Consider the following 15,219-nt stretch of genomic DNA (forward strand, 5'->3'; position numbering starts at 1 on the left):
TAACTTTTTCTCCTTGATGAGTAAAAACTCCACCTCCTCAAATAATTTAGCCAAAGGGAATTTAGATCTATCAGTACAGAAATTTTCATCCAAATCCTGTATACAACTACTTCTCTTATGGGAGGAGATCAGGGAGAAGAACTCTCCTTCTTCATTCACAGTTTCCACCTCCATATTAAATAAATTATTTAAATCGTTCCCTTCTTGCTAAACACAGATATAAGCACAGATATAAGAAATTCCTGTACAGACTCCCTTAATTAATACAGTGCTCTTAATACATAAAGTTCTCCTAGTAGGGTAAAAATTTAGACAAAGACTAAGACAAAACAGGAAGTTGCCACCATTGATAGACGGACATTGTTAGAAAAATCTGCAGCCAAATTTTTTTCACTACAGATTATAGTACGCAATATCATCAAATCTGTCAAATAATACAAAAAAACTTCAGATTATTGGCAGCAGATGAGGCTCTAGAAGAAACAGTCAAGATGGGATGTAAATGTTCCTTCAGGAAAGGAGTTTCATTAGGTAATATCTTGGCACCCACACAACTTAAAACAATGCAAATGGGTGATCAGAGCTCATGGTTACGAATTAAAGGGGGTTACAGATGTAACAACCACTCTTGCAAGGCCTGTGAGCATGTTACAATAGGTGAAGGCTTCAAAAGTGAAGTAACTAATAAAACTTATAGACACAACAGGTGTATAAATTGTAGAAGTAAATATACCATTTATCTGGCAGGCTGTGAAGATTGCCACCTACAATATGTAGGTATGACCTCCAGAGAGACACGTGCACGCATTAGGGAACACCTCTCGGACATTAAAACCGGTGTCCTGACCACCCCCCTGGTGCAACATTTCAATTTAGTCCATAACAAGCAAGTGGAGAGCTTTAAATGGACTATTATTGAAATAGTGAGTATGACTCAAAGAGGGGGGTATAGAGATCAGGCACTGGCCAAGCGGTAGGTGTTTTGGATTTTTCATCTACAGACCAGGTATCCCAAAGGCATAAATTCGTTTTACGATCTCATAAATTTTTGGAATTAACTGGATAGTTTAAATTGGAAGATTTTGACAAGGCACTAATCTGATTTCTCTGGGAGACTTTTTAAGTGTATGGTCTCCCATCAATTAAGATTATGATTGTATTTAAAAAATTCTCTTGAATTTTAGATTTGGAACAATCGCTTTTAGTGCATTAGATACTTAATATTCCATTTTAATCCAGGTTACAATTTAATTAGAATGAGCTACAAAGCACTAAATAATACTCAAATAAGTTAATAAATTTCATAATTTCAATTGTAGAAATTTTTCTACTGCCATATTAAATAGATCCCATTCTTGTCTTGGGAAACTGCAGTTTATTTATTTATTTGAGTAAATACACATTCAAGCAAGTAGATTTCTAATTGTAATCTAACCCATTAGTTGGTTAGTACAGGTTTACTTATCTATACTGTGTTAGATTTGGGTAGTACTCAGTATAATTAAGAAAGTGGATCAAACAAATTTCTTGCATAAATTAATAGTTTTATTATCTTTTTAATTTGTTATGGATCCATACAGTTACTGATATGCCATGAAATCCCAAATGAAATTTAGTTGCACTTTACTATGTGTTATTCCAACATGTGTTGTCTATTGTAGCCATTTCTACTAATTTCATTTATTCATTGCCAATCCAATTTTTTGTAATTATTTTATAAGTGTGTCATGTAAATTGCAAAGGTAAATTGTTTAGCTGGTGTTAAAAATACAGGGCTAATTAGTCCAGTAATATCTTAGCTAAACAGGTTAGCAATGAAATAGTTAATGGAACCCTAGCCAATCAATTGGTTTTACTCCTCTTAAATAGCCCATTAGTGAGAGGGTGGTTAGGAAGCTATGAGTACGGCAGTTCAGCCGAAACGCGTAAGCTTTGGACACTAAGGGCATGTTTGTGTGTCTAATCATGTACCGCTTTTAAGAATGTTTAATAAAGCAAGGAAAAGTTTTAACTGCAGCTCCGGACTTTGTCTTTTTTTGAAATACATTTTATGTCTACACCTAAAACCCTTACATGAACCCCGAGTCTAAACACCCCTAATCTTACACTTATTAACCACTAATATGCCGCCCCCGACATCACTGACACCTACATTATAATTATTAACCCCTAATCTGCCGCTCCAGACACCGCCGCCACCTACATTATACTTATGAACCCCTAATCTGCTGCCCCCGACATCGCAGAACCCTACATTATATTTATTAACCTCTACTCTGCCGCCCCCAATGTCGCCGCCACCTACCTACACTTATTAACCCCTAATCTGCCGCCCCCAACGTCGCCGACACTATAATAAACATATTAACCCCTAAACCGCCGCACTCCCGCCTCGCAAACATTAGTTAAATATTATTAACCCCTAATCTGCCAGCCCTAACATCGCCGCCACCTACCTACATTTATTAACCCCTAATCTGCCGCCCCCAACGTCGCTGCCACTATACTAAATTTATTAACCCCTAAACCTAAGTCTAACCCTAACACCCCCTAACTTAAATATAATTAAAAGAAATGTAAATAAAAATTCCTATCATTAACTAAATAATTCCTATTTAAAACTAAATACTTACCTAAGGTAGCTACAATATAACTAATAGTTACATTGTAGCTATTTTAAGATTTATTTTTATTTTACAGGCAAGTTTGTATTTATTTTAACTAGGTAGAATAGTTATTAAATAGTTATTAACTATTTAACCCTTTAATGACCACAGCACTTTTCCATTTTCTGTCCGTTTGGGACCAAGGCTATTTTAACATTTTTGTGGTGTTTGTGTTTAGCTGTAATTTTCTTCTTACTTATTTACTGTACCCACACATATTATATACCGTTTTTCTCGCCATTAAATGGACTTTCTCAAGATATCATTATTTTCATCATATCTTATAATTTACTATAAAAAAAATTATAAAATTTGAGGAAAAATTGAAAAACACACACTTTTTCTAAATTTGACCCCCAAAATCTGTTACACATCTACAACCACCAAAAAACACCAATGCTAAATAGTTTCTAAATTTTGTCCTGAGTTTAGAAATACCCAATGTTTACATGTTCTTTGCTTTTTTTGCAAGTTATAGGGCAATAAATACAAGTAGCACTTTGCTATTTCCAAACCACTTTTTTTCAAAATTAGCGCTAGTTACATTAGGACACTGATATCTTTCAGGAATCCCTGAATATCCATTGACATGTATATATTTTTTTTAGAAGACATCCCAAAGTATTGATCTAGGCCCATTTTGGTATATTTCATGCCACCATTTCACCGCCAAATGAGATCAAATAAAAAAAAATGTTCACTTTTTCACCATTTTTTTCACAAACTTTAGGTTTTTCACTGAAATTATTTGCAAACAACTTGTGCAATTGTGGCACAAATGGATGTAAATGCTTCTCTGGGATCCCCTTTGTTCATAAATAGCAGACATATATGGCTTTGGCATTTTTTTTGGTAATTAGAAGGCCGCTAAATGCCACTGCGCACCACACGTGTATTATGCCCAGCAGTGGAGGGGTTAATTAGGGAGCATGTAGGGAGCTTCTAGGGTTAATTTTAGCTTTAGTTTAGTGTAGTAGACAAGCCCAAGAATTGATCTAGGCCCATCTTGGTATATTTCATGCCACCATTTCACCGCGAAATGCGAGCAATTAAAAAAATTGTTCACTTTTTCACAATGTTAGGTTTCTCACTGAAATTATTTACAAACAACTTGTGCAATTATGGCACAAATGGTTGTAAAAGCTTCTCTGGTATCCCCTTTGTTCATAAATAGCAGACATATATGGCTTTGGCATTGCTTTTTGGTAATTAGAAGGCCACGAAATGCCACTGCGCATCACACGTGTATTATGCCCAGCAGTGAAGGGGTTAATTAGGTAGCTTGTAGGGAGCTTGCAGGGTTAATTTTAGCTTTAGTGTAGAAATCAGCCTCCCACCTGACACATCAGACCCCCTGATCCCTCCCAAACAGTGCTCTTCCCTCTCCCACCCCACAATTGTCCCCACCATCTTAAGTACTGGCAGAAAGTCTGCCAGTACTAAAATAAAAGGTATTTTTTTTAAAATGTATATTTTTTTTAGCATATTTACATATGCTGATGTGTAGGATTCCCCCCTTAGCCCCCAACCTCCCTGATCCCGCCGAAACAGCTCTCTAACCCTTCCCCTCTGCCTTACTGGGAGCCATCTTGGGTACTGGCAGCTGTCTGCCAGTACCCAGTTTCTGCAAAATAATGCTTTTAATTATTTAATTTTTTTTCTGTAGTGTAGCTTCCCCCCCAAAGAACAACCCCCCTCCACCTCCCAGATCACTTTGATTTTTTTAAAAAATACCCAACCCAACTTTTATCCAACTTTTATTTTTAATTCTTTTCTGTAGTGTAGCCGTTCCCACCCGCATCCACCCCGTGTACGCGCCCGCCCCTGCCCTCACGTGCACACGCGCGCCCCACGGCGATCCCGCCCCTGATCCCGCCCCCCTCAATGTCATATGGCCCATCGATGGCCGCTCACCCACCACCCACGTAAGCTCCCACCCACCAACGATACCGGCCATCGATGTCCGGTGCAGAGAGGGCCACAGAGTGGCTCTCTCTGCATCGGATGGCCAAGGGGGGTTATTGCAGGATGCCTCGATATCGAGGCATCACTGCAATAACCAGAAATCGGCTGGAAGTGATCAGGATCGCTTCCAGCTGCTTTCCAGACCAAGGACATATGCCATACGTCCTCGTCATTAACTGTATTTTTTTTTAGGACGTATGGCCTACGTCCTTGGTCGTTAAGGGGTTAATAACTACCTAGCTAACATAAATACAAAGTTACCTGTAAAATAAAACATAACCTAAGTTACAATTACATCTAACACTACACTATAATTAAAATATTTCCCTAAATTAAATACAATGAAATAAAATTTTCTAAAGTACAAAAACAAACAAACACTAAATTACAGAAAATAATAAACAAATTACAAGATTTTTAAAAGCCCCCCCCCCCAAATAAAAAAAGCCCTACCCTACACTAAATTACAAATAGCCCTTTTGCAGGGCATTGCCCCATTGCCCCAAAGTAATCAGCTCTTTTACCTGTAAAAAAATTACAAATCCCCCTCCAATATTAAAACCCACCACCCACACAACCAACCCTACTCTAAAACCCACCCAATACCCCCTTAAAAAAGCCTAACACTAACCCCTTGAAGATCACCTTACCATGAGAAGTCTTCATCCAAGCCAAGATGGTGTCCCTTCAATTCAGATTGGCTGATAGAATTCTATCAGCCAATCGGAAATAAGGTAGAAAAAATCCTATTGGCTGATGCAATCAGCCAATAGGATCGAAGTTCAATCCTATTGGCTGATTGCATCAGCCAATAGGATTTTTTCTACCTTAATTCCGATTGGCTGTTAGAATTTTATCAGCCAATAGGAATTGAAGGGACGCCATGTTGGATTACGTCATTTAAAGGAACCTTCATTCAGTCTTAGCCGTCGGATGAAGAGGATGCTCCACGTCAGATGTCTTGAAGATGGACCCCCTCTGTGCCAGATGGATGAAGATAGAAGATGCCGTCTGGATGAAGACTTCTGCCCGTCTGGAGGACCACTTCGCCCGGCTTGGATGAAGACTTCTCCCGGCTTCGTTGAGGACTCGGTTTAGGGGTTAATAGGTAGTTTATGGGTGTTAGTGTACTTTTTAGCACTTTAGTTATGAGTTTTATGCTACGGCGTTGTAGTGTAAAACTCTTAACTACTTTAAAATGCGGTACCAGTCAATCAGGAATACCAACCCCTAAGGTTATCTTTGTTATAACATATTTTTAGAGATGTATTAGATTGTCAGATGTTTTAGATTTTATGTTTTGCTGTTAGGATTTTATCCACCGGTGGATTTTTTTATTTGTAATGAATATATGTTGATTTATATATACTAGTAAAATATTATCGTATGAGAGTTGTTTTTACTCCGTTTTTGGCTTATGACTATTAGTTTATTATTACCATTTCGCAGTGCGAGAGTGTCTAGCTTTTTTAGCGCATTAGATTTTCATTGCAATTTTACTTTTTGGGTAGATTTTACAGAGAACTACTCCATTTTTCTTTTTGCCTAACCCTCTTATCTTGCCTCTTACTCATAATCCTGTGAACAGGCACTACCTATTTGTCAAATCCCTGCAAAATCATGTTCTATCTGAACCCATTTTTGGATTGATTGATTGATTTTAAATCAATCAAGAATCCTCATAAGAAATCTTTCTATTCAATAATATTTTAAAATTGGAATTTCTATACCCCCCCCATGGTTCTGTATAATGTACTAGTCCAGGGGCGTATTTTGGCCTAGGCAAACAAGGCACTTGCCTAGGATGACAGATTGGGTTGGCAGAGACAAAGGGGTGGCATTTTTTGAGTCTATACAGTGATCAACTAACCCAGGTGCATCAAATGACAGGCAGTAATAAAGAAAGATTCAGCAGCAGCTGAACGTTATAGTTAAAAAGCATCGCTGCCTGCCTAAGTGAGTGCCGAGGGGCAGCCCAACCCCCTACAGTGTGATGCCACACACTAACTACCAATAAAGTACTACCTCCGCCTCGCTAGCCTCCCCCTTCTTTCCCATAAACTGAAATTTCTGGGGGGAGGAAGAAGAAGGGTTGCAGGCGAAAGTGGGGAGAAGGCTGCGCGGGGTAAGTAAAGGCTGGAGATTTAAGGAAAAAAATATTGATTTTAAATCACACTACTACATTACTACTAATGGAGCTGATAGTTGACACACAGCCTCATGTAGTTTACTTTTGAGTGTTCACAGTAGCAAGTGGAACATGCTGTTCAGGGGCACAGCATTCTGATATTTTTTTTACTCTTCATTTATGGCCCTGTTGGCTATTAGTTTGTACAAACTGGCCTCTATATAGAGAAGGGGTAATTGGTGGAAGGAGTTCTGTCAGAGTAAGCTGAACACCCATGCCGGAGTTCTGTCAGAGTAAGCTGAACTGTGCTTCTTCAAGTCAAATCTACTGTTTGTGTTTCTGAGCAAACCCCTCCCCAACTGATCAAAGTGCTTATTCAGGGCAAGTGTCAGCTCAAACTTCTTCCTGGTTTGATAGCTTTGGTATATGCTGCCAATCAAACTCTCTGCTTCTAACAGAGGTGAGTGAGGAAATACCTTTCTTTAAAACTCAGAGACGGCATCAGAACTTCGCACAGTGAAGGGGTAAGTAACGCAGTGATTGCAGCATATTTTTAAATATATATATGACTATAGTAGTTCAAAGAGAACAGAGAGCAAAAGCCAGAGCCAAAAAGCTTGAATGCAAGAAGATTTATTCAGAAAAGTTGCTTAAGTATCGAGTAGAAAGTCAACAAACACCTGACACATTTCGCGCATGCACACATATGCTTCATCAGAGGTGCATTCCAGTATTGACTTTTGTCTACCTCATGACCCGACGCCTAATGTAGGCACGTACACTCTGACATATGAGGAGGGGGGGAACCCACCGAAAGGACAAACAAACCAGCACATTATGGACATTTCCTGCTGACGGGACCAGAGGGCTTCATCGCTCGACTGAAATCGCCAACAGAGGTTGTCCACAGCACACCTACCTATCTGTACTAGGCGGACATTGAGAGGTGACACGACGGACATACACGCTACTATAGTGCATTCATTGCATCAGCACCGATCCAGAGGAATAAGATAAGTTCCTATTCACCTGTATTTGCATCTTGCCCCAATATTTGTGACTTCAGTACTTCACATATGTACTTTGCTGCCAGACACTGGTTTGAATTTGTTAAGTTTGGATCATTACAGGAATTATTAATAACATTTACTTTATATTTAAGTCACATTTCCTTGGGCCCCACCTGAATGACAGTACGCTAACAGGGGACTATTGATCACAACATTTCCCTTGGTCCAATTGGAGGCATAGCACATTTCTGCATATTGGAACTCTCATTATTCTAGTCTAATTGCTATTTTGCATTCCTTATTGTTATCATATATATGACTATATACATAATTTATTTTGAGGGCATTTGGGGCACTTTTAAAAAAATGAACCAGAGATCAGATCTCTGGTTAATTTTCTGAGCACGATAATTTAGTACTCCACTTGTAATCTAGCCCTAAATGTGTTTGAAGCAACAGAAATCTGTTTTTAGAACCATAACAAAGAATTATAATTGACAAAACAAAACACAAAAATGAGTGCTCAACGTCTGTTATGTAATACTAAACCATCAATAATAAAGGAGCTGGTTTCCAGAAAACTAACACAGAAATGGAAGCATTTAAATAAAGCACACCCAAAGCATGGAACACATGCATGTTACACAACAATATGTTATTATTAAAGGGACAGTCTACTCCAGAATTTGTATTGTTTAAAAAGATAGATAATGCCTTTATTATCCATTCCCCAGTTTTTCATAACCAACACAGTTATATTAATATAAGCCTTTGCAGATTGCCCCTTATTTTAGTTCTTTTGACAGACTTGCATTTTAGCCAATCAGTGCCCTCTCATAAGTATGTCCACGGTCTGAGCACCGTTATCTATATAAAATACATGAACTAATGTCCTCTAGCTGTGAAAAACTGTCAAATGCATTCAAATAAGAGGTAGCCTTCAAGGGCTTAGAAAGTAGCATATGAGCCTACTTAGGTTTAGCTTTCAACTAAGAGAACAAAGCAAATTTGATGATAAAAGTAAATTGGAAAGTTATTTAAACATGCCTAATATGAATCATGAAAATGTTATATTGACTAGACTGTCGCTTTAAGTTATGTGAAGCAAATGACTTTTCCTAATTACACATTTTCTTTATTTCTTAGTTAAAGCAGAGTAAGTTGCCAATATATCTGACAGAAATGAAATCTTTGTAAGTCTTGTGTGAGATATAAAAAATATTTCTATGTGAACAAGTCAAAAAGAGCAATCTGTGCTAGTCATGAATTGATGCGAGAGGAAAGAAACACTTCAAGTTATTAAAAATAGCTCAATTACTCCAGTCAGTCATTATCCAGCACTCTCCTGATTGCAAGCCAGCAAAAATATATGTATGTCTTCAATATTTTTAGACCATTCTTCTTATTTATGCATTCTGCATATTATGTGAACAAGAAAATCACTCCTAGAAGTAAATATAAGGTAAAAATACAAAGTCATTAGTACTGTAGGTATGGATAAGCTTTAATCAAACAGGTATTTACTCTATTAAAATCTGTACTAATGCCAAGATCTACCTCCTTTTTATAAAATAGCTAGATTTCATGAAAGAAAAGAAAATGTATCTGACATCCGAATTGAATTAACCCCTTGATTAGCAGAGAGGACTGCAGCACTATTTGGAAGCTAAGAGGTTAATATTTGGGGATAATCATTTCCCCCCCTTTTACTATTCCTGTTAAACAATATAATACATTTTGTAAAATATAAAATCACTTAATAGAATACATACATACACATACAATACAATGATTACACAATAGATATCACACATATAGGGCCAGATTACAAGTGACACGCTAACTGCGCTCAAATTAAAACTTTAATGTGGGGGGGTGGAGCTAACCCCTAAACGAAGTGGACGTGTTAGTGTGGAGCTTTGCTACATCAGCACTTTATAACACGTTATCAGTGGCTTTTTTTAACCTATAATAAATTGAGACACCTTACCTTATCATCCCAAATAAGCTTGGAGTACAAACGCTATCTGAAAGTAGCGCTTGTTACCGTGGAAGCACAGAGGTGAGGAATTGGTCTTGGACGCCGACTGAGGACCGCAGAAACACTTGTGCAGCTTAAGGTGTAACCAGAGTCTACTGCTGTGGATCTTACTCCGAGAGGTTAGAGCTCTGCTTTAGAGACATCAAAGGCGATTGAGCTGCTGACTAAGGGCTGCAGAAGAACCTGTGTAACTTGGGGTGTAACCAGAGCTTGTTGCTGTGGATCTTGCTGTGAGAGCTCTGCTCCAGAGACATCAGAGGCGAACTGCTGCAGATTACAGTGCTTGTCCCATTCGTTAAGGCACTGAGAGAAGCAGAGGGAGTAGGAAGATTGACTATCAGCCTAGGCGGATCTTCACAGACAAAAAGAGTGAGCCGAGGTGAGTGGAAGCTCCCACACCAGAGAGCTGTGAACGCCTAGGGCTACCTCCCATACACTGATTACATATGTAAGACTGTATCCCTGTTACACTGTGTACAGACTGTGGATTGGAGTAAACCGCCATACTCGCTATTGTGAGCACACAAATTAAAGGGACATGCAATTTTAAGCAACTTTCTAATTTACTCCTATTATCAATTTTTCTTCGTTCTCTTGCTATCTTTATTTGAAAAAGAAGGCATCTAAGCTTTTTTTTTTTGTTCAGAACTCTGGACAGCACTTTTTATTGGTGGATGAATTTATCCACCAATCAGCAAGGACAACTCCGGTTGTTCACCAAAAATGGGCCGGCATCAAAACTTACATTCTTGCATTTCAAATAAAGATACCAAGAGAATGAAGAAAATTTGATAATAGGAGTAAATTAGAAAGTTGCTTAAAATGTTATGCTCTATCTGAATCAGAAAAGAAAAATTTGGGTTCAGTGTCCCTTTAAGCCACTTCATGTCTAATCTAAAAAGAAAACAGTGACAACTAACTTTGTATCATATATTCTACTATACTGTCTAGATTCTTTTAGCCTCTAAGTAAAGCAATTATCCTATTTGCAACATTTTTTGCTACATATTGACAGTGTTTGAAAGGAGAGAGAGAGGAAAAAAGAAAAGGAAAAAACACAGTTTAAATAACAGCATACTGTCTACTAACTGCTGAGCTATTGAGAACTATTCTATCATATAACTAGTACTTAAAACAACTGCTGCAAAATATCCTTTAACTTGCTGACTCATGTTTATTATGAAAATGCGCTAAACCCATACACTTGTATACACTGATACAAGTGAATGTAAGTTTTGATGCAAAAGTGCCCGGTTTTTAAAAATTCTATTAAAAACAGGGGGCATTTACATTTCACCTGTTGTGAAAAAATACTTACCTTTTAAACTTGATAGCCGCTCCAGCTTCCCCCGGTCATCGCAAGCCATTTCTGGCGTCAGAAATGATGGATGGGTCATCCTTCAATCACGGCTCCCCCCTCCTTCCCTGGGGAATCAGTGTCTGATTCAATGCCGTGATTGGAGTAAGCCGGATTCTTCATTTTAGACCCAGGAAGAGGCTTTGCGATGGGCGGAGGAAGCTGGAGCGGCTGTCAAGATTAAAAGGTAAGTATTTTTTCACAACACGAGTGAAATGTAAATTTTGATGAATTAAAGTGCCGCTGTTTTAAAGGGAATTTTTAAAAACCGGGCACTTTAGCATCAAAATTTACATTCACTTTAAGGGAACCCCAGGTCGTTATACCCTTTCCTAATTACTTTACTTACTACGAAGATTATACCTTCATTCTGTGTATTAAGCTCTAAATGACCTAGTTCATGGCGCAATCCAGCAAGAAAAAATTTAAAACCATGGCCTCTTCAAAAAATAAAAAACAGTGGCAGACCATTTTAATATTTCACTATCTTCTGCTGCAGATAACCCTAATGAGAGTTTATCTATAACTCAAGACTCTATATCAAATGATTGTGTAGCTACAACTATAGCAGAACTCTGCACCAACTACTGTGACTCCTACTTTTATCTTAGATTCATTGAAGTCTCTCCTTGAGGCCCATCACTCCTGATTTAAGGCTCAAATTACTGCATCTATTGCAGAAATCAAGAAAGATCTTACATTCATGAATGAAAGATAGGACACTGTGGAGAGGAAACAGGAAGATATAACAGTAGAACAAGCTAAACTTCTCTCACATACACAAAATCTAGCAGATCAAATAACCACTTTGGAGGATAAAATTTCAGATATGGAAGATCAATCTCGCCAATAATTGTGAGTTCGATGTGTTCCTGAAAGTGTAGCAGCAAATGATTTGACATATCTTCTAACTGACTTTTTTAGTCATCTAGCAACAACTAATACTACAACAGAAGGTCTTATTAAACTAGCACAAAGAGCCTCATGTCCTAGGAATCTATCTTTGGACAAACCGAAAGATGTTATAGTTTGCTTACATTTTTACACCTATAAAGAGAGACTTATATGAGCTTCATTAGCTAGACCAACCCTCCCAGATCAATTTAAAGATATTTCTATATTTGCTGACTTATCTCTTAGGACTTTCCAAAAAAGGAGATCTTTTAGAGAACTTACAAGAACTCTTAGAGCTCATCATATTAAATACCGGTGGGGATATCCCACAAAACTTTTAGTGCTTAAAGATGCCTCAAAGTCTTACCATTTGAATTGTAACTAAGGTGACGTCTGTGTTTGCACATGTATTCTCTCAATAAAAAGAATTTGAGGGGAAAAAAAAGCTAATCAACAGTATTCTATTACAACGGTTCTACAGGGACTTAACCTATTGAAGCTTTAGGATATTACACTACCATCAAGTAGCCCTGATCCTTCTTCATTGGGTCCCACTCATCCTCAGTGGAAACCTCTATCACAATGAAGACTTGTTTCTCCTACAGGTCCTCACTGAACAAGAAACAGAAATGTTTTGAAATATATATATATATTCTAGCTGGATCAGCTTAGACATAATGAGACAAGATCCTATACTAATTAGTTCTCGGTTAAAATTATTATAAGAATTATTATTACTTTATGCATATGTCTTTTTCTTTTTTCTCCTTTTTTTCCTCTCCATTTTTCTGAGCCTCTAGAGAGTAAATGCATATCCCTTTAGAGATATAACTATAAGTTGAATACTAGATTCTCTCTTTTGATATGGTACTCAATTATAAGTGACATCTATAATTTTACCATAAATAACACTTTTTGATCCCTCTAATCCCATATCAATAAGCATATTTTTCTACTCATGTAGAAAAAGTGGATTAAAACTATTTTTAAGTTATTACTTAAAGGGACACGAAAACCCAAAATTTTTCTTTCATGATTCAGATAGAGAATACAATTTTAAACAACTTTCCAATTTATTTATATTATTTAATTTGATTCCTTCTCTTGTTAACCTTTGCTGAAAGGTTTATCTAGGCAAGCCCAGGAGCAGCAGAAAACCTAGGTTCTAGCTGTTGATTGGTGGCTGCGTATATATATTGATTGTGATTGGCTCACACGTGTTCAGTTAGAAACCATGAATGCATTGCTGCTCCTTTAACAAATTATACCAAGAGAATGAAACAAATTAGATAATAGAAGTAAATTAGAAAGTTGTTTAAAATTATATTCTCTATCTGAATCATGAAAGTGCATAACACTGAGGAGCTCCAATTCTTAATTTGGGAATATGGCTCTATTTAGAGTTAGGATCGGTATGCCCTCCCCTACAGATATCTGTTTTCAACCATCTACTATTATTTTTTTCTTCTTTCTCTTTTTTTTTTGCTCTCTTTGCACCTGATGAGAGAATTATGCCAATATATTTCACTAAGATCAAAATTGATTAAATATTCTTGAATATGAGATTATATTTGCTTTTTTGCTTTAAATTTGAAAAGTAGTATATGAATGGGATGTATGTGTAAGTTGTAGAATCTAATATTTACATCTTACACTTTTATTATCCCTTTAATATCATACATTATTATAATAAAATAGAGGTTTCTTTGGTTTTCCACCCACGCTAACTCCTCTGTATAAGACAGATATAGGGGCTGATTTATGAAAGTGCAAGCGGACATTATATGATGTAGCGTATGATGTCTGCCGCACATCGATAAATGCCGACAGCATACGCTGTTGGCATTTATCATTGTGAACTGCTTGTGCAATTAAGTCCCCTGCAAATTCGCGGCCAACCGGCCGCTAGCAGGGGGTGTCAATTAGCCCGATTAAATGTCTTTATTTTTACTTTTTAATACCTCAATAAACATTAAAATAAACTTTAATGTGGCCGTGTTAGAGCAAGTATTACAAGATGGAAGTAAAAAGTTATTGCGCAAGTAAAAGACCGGGACTTCAGATATCGCAGTCTTGTTAACTTCTTCTCCCTATAGATTTCAATGGAACACACTGTTTAAAAGTAAAATCTAACAGTTATCGCTCGTGCTAAACCTCGTTAGACCAACTTCATTAAACCCGAAGGTAGTTATGAATATTCTGAGCAATTATATAATAATTAAATGCGAAAGTGTGACACAGGTTGCACTAGAAAAAAAAAAAATATTGGAAAGATAAAAATATATGTACTTTCAAGATACTTTGAAACGCAATGTAAAATAAAAACACATGAGAAACAATAGCAAAAAGTTAAAACACCACCTAAAGATGTAAGCAGAAAGTTCTCTAGAGTTTCTGGGCACTTAATACAGATTGCATGCTCCAGATTACCAGATACGTCCCATCAGTTGCAACACATAGGCATCTATTTATCAAAGCGTCAACTTATGCTCAACTTCTGTTAGGCGATCTTATCGCCTAAGATCGCCTAACATCGCTGCCACAGACCTGAATACGTTCTCCAAAATTATCAAAAAAGCTGTCAAAAAGCCACGCACCAAGTACGGGGCGATGAGCAGCCGACTGTTGTTAACTAACAGTCATCGATCTCGCTGCTCTTCGGCTTTTTTACAGCTTTCTAAACACCCACACTATACTATACTGTTTACCCTCTATACCTCCACTCCCGGAGTCCACCGCAACTAAATACATTTATTAACCCCTAAACCGCTGCCCCCGGACCCGCCACAACTAAATACAATTATTAACCCCTAAACCGCCGCTCCTGGACCCCGCCACAACTAAATAAACTTATTAACCCCTAAACCGCCGCTCCCGGACCCCGCCACAACTAAATAAATTTATTAACTCATAAAGTGCCGCTCCCGGAGCCTACCGCCACCTACATTATACTTTTTAAACCCTAATCTGCCGTCCCCTACACCGCCGCCACCTACATTATATTTATTAACCCCTAATCTGCCCCCCTACACCGCCACCACCTACATTATATTTATTAACCCCTAATCTGCCCCCCCTACACTGCCGCCACCTACATTATATTTATTAACCCCTAATCTGCCCCCTCTCCTACACCGCCACCACCTACATTATATTTA

This window comes from Bombina bombina, chromosome 2 (assembly GCF_027579735.1).
Source record: "Bombina bombina isolate aBomBom1 chromosome 2, aBomBom1.pri, whole genome shotgun sequence".
NCBI lineage: Eukaryota > Metazoa > Chordata > Amphibia > Anura > Bombinatoridae > Bombina > Bombina bombina.